The sequence below is a fragment of the Miniopterus natalensis genome, chromosome 2, assembly GCF_054644295.1.
Source record: "Miniopterus natalensis isolate mMinNat1 chromosome 2, mMinNat1.hap1, whole genome shotgun sequence".
NCBI lineage: Eukaryota > Metazoa > Chordata > Mammalia > Chiroptera > Miniopteridae > Miniopterus > Miniopterus natalensis.
This window is the reverse complement of record NC_142082.1, coordinates 142477460-142482037: the sequence shown is the minus strand read 5'-3', so window position 1 is coordinate 142482037 and position 4578 is coordinate 142477460. Positions and strand designations below refer to the sequence as shown.

The following is a 4578-nucleotide window of genomic DNA, read 5'->3' as shown; positions in this document are numbered from 1 at the left end:
TACCCCCCAAACTCCCAAACTCTTATCTAGGTGACAGCCACGTCTTTGGGGTGGCCCCTGCCCCGTGCAAGCCACCACCTTTTCAAAAAGACGCCGCGGCTTTCTACAAAACACGGCACCAGGAGAGAAGCCCCCACTCCTCAGCCACCACCCATTTAGGCCGCTCGGGCTCCCGGCCCCGCTAGAGTCCCAGGGGAGGGGTTGTAGGTGCCGCCTTCTCCCCGCCACCCGCGGTGGCCACGGCTCACCGCTGTCGACGCTCTCCCTCCTACCACAAACTCCGCGCCAGACCAACCTCTTCTCGCAGACCCCTGAACCCCCTTAGCCGGGTCCGCCAGGCCCCTCCTGGGTTGGTTGCCTTCCGCTTCCCTCCGCGCCGCACCCAACGGCAGAGCGGCACCGCGCCGCCAGCTCTAGTTTGAAATCCTGCACCAACCAATCACAGAGAAATTTATTCCTCCCGCGCTGCAACGCACGCGCATCGGGGCCACGGAAGGGGCGGGGACAGAATTAAGCATGCGCATTACCACAGAGAGACGCCAAAGGTAGTCATTTTGACTAAGGTCAAGAGTTTTGGCTTTCTCCTCCCTCCCCCGCCCCTCTATGCCCCGCCCCCCACGCTCTTCCCTGAAGCCGTTGGGGAAGCCATGCTGACTATGGGCCGGTGGTAGCTCTTGAGTACAAATTCTTGGCCTCACTGTTTTCTCCAGGCAGGGACAGGGCTTTTAGAAACTATCAACTTAGTGTCCGGTCTGGCTGTTGAATAGGAAGAAATCTGGAAGGAGATAGAACAGCAGTCACTAGCAGCCGTATTTACTGAGCTATATAATGCCTTCGTTCACTGAGGCATTCATCCAGGTTTTAATTTGACACCCGCTTATTAAGTGCACCAAAGTTGTAACAAGCGCTCGACTAGCTGGGAATTGGAAAAATAAAGATGATGTGATCTCTGCTTTCCAGTATCCACGAATGAAGGAGACAGCTCCCGGGTAAACAAAAATAAATACAAAATGAAAGTGCTATAATTCCATTTAATAAATGTTCATGTAGAACTTGGCATTGTGCTAGGTCGGGGCTTTCACACTTTCTTTTCTTCTAGGACCCACGGTGAGAAATCATTCTACATTACAACCAGGTATCACAGAACTCTGCTTAACCTGAACTTTTCTATCCTCTTTTCCCCTCCCGTGTTAGTTGTTCTTACTTCATTGAATTTATTAGTCAATAATGATTGGCTACCCACAATTTGAAAAAATACTGGCTGCAGCTTAGAAGCAGCGGTGTGCTTTAATGGAAAGATCACAGATTTTATAACGGGAAAACTTGATTCCAGCTAAACAAATACTGATGGAGCACTTTTGTGTGGCAAGCATATCCCTGAACCATCTACATTATCACTTTTTCCCCTTCTGTACTTCACTTTCTGCAACTATAAAACAAATAATAATACCATCCCTATCTCACCTCACAGGTTTATTCTCAGATAAAACAAGAGATTGTATGGAACACAATTAAAGTTTATACTTTGTAAATTGTAATACAGATTGTTATCACTATTATTAGGAAAGAGATGAAGAAAAGGAAATATTAACTGTACATATATTATCCCATTTAAACCTCCCAACAACCCTTTCAGGTCAGGAGCACTCAATTGCATTAGCCTGTGTCTTCTTAGATACCTATAGTAATACAATGAAATAAGCACTAGGACTGAATTGTGTAAAGTGCTTTAGAAGCACAGATGAGGAAGCATTTAATCCTATCTTGGGAGTGGGAGTGTTAGAAAAGCCTACATAGACTTGATATCTGAGCTGAGTCTTGATGTGTGAATTCCAGGAATTTACCAGATGGAAAGAGGTAGCAAATTCCTGGCAATGGGGAAGATCCTGTGACCTCTCAGGAATGAGTCACATGTATACTTAATAAATACACAAGCAAACAATTTACAAAGCTTTAGGGCTGTGAGGGAACGTTTGCCTCAGCATCAGGTGACATTGAGAGCTCAGTGGGTGTGATGCCTCTTGGACAGCTTTGGCTTGAGGAAGGAAAGGAGAAGTTAGAAAAATATGTTGGGAACAGACTAGGAAGGGATTGGACTATATCCTGTAAAAGGCACAATGACAAGACAACAGGGCTTGGACTGACTATAACTAGTTCTGTATTTTACAGAGATAATATGCTCAGATGGCATGGAGGATGGTATAGAGAGTGAAAAACCTAAGGATAGTGGATAAAAAAGTTGTGGTACATGGTGGGCCAAGGGGTAGCTGCATATGTTGAAGGACACAGCCTGTGGAATTCGTGCTTTTTGCAAGATTGAAGTCATGGCAGGTCCAGAAACTGACATCCAATTCCATTTCACTGGTATCAAAATATATTTCAACTCTTATACTCTCATAGGTAAAATAAATTGTATACTGGCCACATATGGAGGCATTGCTTTGCTAGTTTTATACTTTAAGTTAAGATCTAAATAAACTCCAGCTGTGAAAGCAACATAAAAGGATTCTAAACTGTACCTCATTTGTTAATTTCCATGCCTAGATTAGCTAATGTCAACTCATCATGTGATATTCAATTTGTACAATAAATTATGAGCCTGGGGGGGGGGGAATTTGGCACATATATACAATGGAATATTACTCAGCTATAAAAAAGAATGAAATCTTACCATTTGCGCCTAGAGGGTATTATGCTAAGTGCAATAAGTCACTCAGAGAAAGGCAAATACCAGATGACTTCACTTATATGTGGAACCTAAAGAACAAAATAGGCCGGCCAGGCATGGTTCAGCAGTTGAGCATGGACCTATGATCCAGGAGATTGCTGTTCAATTCCCAGTCAGGGCACATGCAGGGTTTCGGGCTCAATCCCCAGTAGGGGGCGTGCAGGAGGCAGCCAATCAAAGACTCTCATCATTGATGTTTCAACTCTCTCTCTCCCCCTCTCCCTTCCTCTCTCTGAAATCAATAAAGATATATTTTTTTAAAAAAATAACAAAATAAACGAACAAACAAAATAGAAACTGACTCATAGCTACAGAGAACAGACTGATGGTTGCCAGAGGGGAGAGGGTTGGAGGACTGGGTGAAAAAGGTAAAAGGATTAAGAAGTACAAATTGGCAGTTATAAAATAGCCAAGGGATGTCACGTATACCATAGGGAATATAGTCAATAATATTGTAATAACTATGTATGGGGTCAGGTGAGTACTGAGAATATCAGGGTGAGGGGGGTCTCTTTGTAAAGTATATGATTGTCTAGCCACTATACTGTACACCTGAAACTGTGGTAGGCAGTTTGACAGACATGAGCAGAACAAGGATGATAGGCTGGGTACAGAAAGTCACGGGGGGGGGGGGGGGAGCCCTGGGTGCACAGCAACAGGCAAAACTGGGAAAACAAGGACCTCGCCCCCAGGGTAACCTTTCCTCCCCTAGCATATATATATAGCTGGTCATGCAGTTTAGACCCCCTGACCTTTCTTATCGTTAGCTGGTCTTGTGGCTTGGACCCTCTCTGACTTTTCTTCCCCCAGTGTGTTGCTAGTCCTGCAGTAAACCCCTTGGAGGAGGAACAAGGGGCTTCAAGTGACTCTCATGTGGGCCCTTGCTCAAACCACCCCCTTAAGCATTAACACCTAGAGATAACATCTAGGACTCAAAGTTTTTCAGCTCCAGGCCCAAGAAAACAACAAAACTGGGCAAACGACTGGACTGCTGACCTCAGGACCAGCTGTGTTGACTAATGATCTCCCCTTGTCCTGGCGACAACCAATCAGTGGAGACCATGATCCTGAAAGGACACACCTGGAAAGCTGATGAATATTCTAATTGAGAATTGGGACTGCCTCTAAAATTTCCACCTTAAAAGACCATAGGACGGAGGATCCAGCAGGCTCTCCCTCTTGGGCACCTTTCCTGTTTCCCTCCTCTTCCCCCCAGGTGCATTTTTACTTTTCTATCTTTCTCCTAAGTGCCAAGGGCCCTTCTTTTACCTCTATAACTTGTTTCCTGAACCCAGTTCTTCTACAGCTCTCTTCTACCTCTGTGACTTTCTAAATAAACTTTTGCTTCTATTTGAGTCTTGGGTCTGAATTCTTTCTTAGGCAGAACTCAAATACAAGGTTACTGAACTGAGGTCTGGTCTGACACCTGGTGCCTTTCTTGCTGGCGACAAAACTAACACAAAATAATATTATCAACTGTAATTGAAAAATAAAATTTAAATTTAAAAAAAGGTTCTTGTTTTATCATTCGGGAGAGAGGACACAAGCTGAATTAGGCCAGTGGCAGTAGGGATGGAAAGGAGGGGATAGGTGGGAAAGATAGTCATGAAATTAAATGGGCTTATTAAATTATTGGACCTGGGGATGAGAGAGAGAGAAGGGGGTGTAAAATGACTCAGCTTTCTCCCTCTCCCTTTCACTCCTTATCCAATTACTGAGTGCAACTTCTAAGTATTTCTTGTATGTGCCCACTTTTTTCCTTCCTAGCGGCACCACCCTTGTCCAATTCGGTAGTCCAAGGCACCAATGAAACTGTTGACCTCACTTGCATTTACACCTTGAGTAATCTT

At 44.6% G+C, this 4578-nt stretch overlaps 1 pseudogene; it reads left to right on the top strand.

Moving 5' to 3' along the window:
- Positions 1–2303: 2303 nt before the first annotated feature.
- Positions 2304–2501, top strand: LOC107528154 (ATP synthase F(0) complex subunit k, mitochondrial pseudogene; annotated as a pseudogene).
- The last annotated feature ends 2077 nt before the right edge of the window (positions 2502–4578 follow it).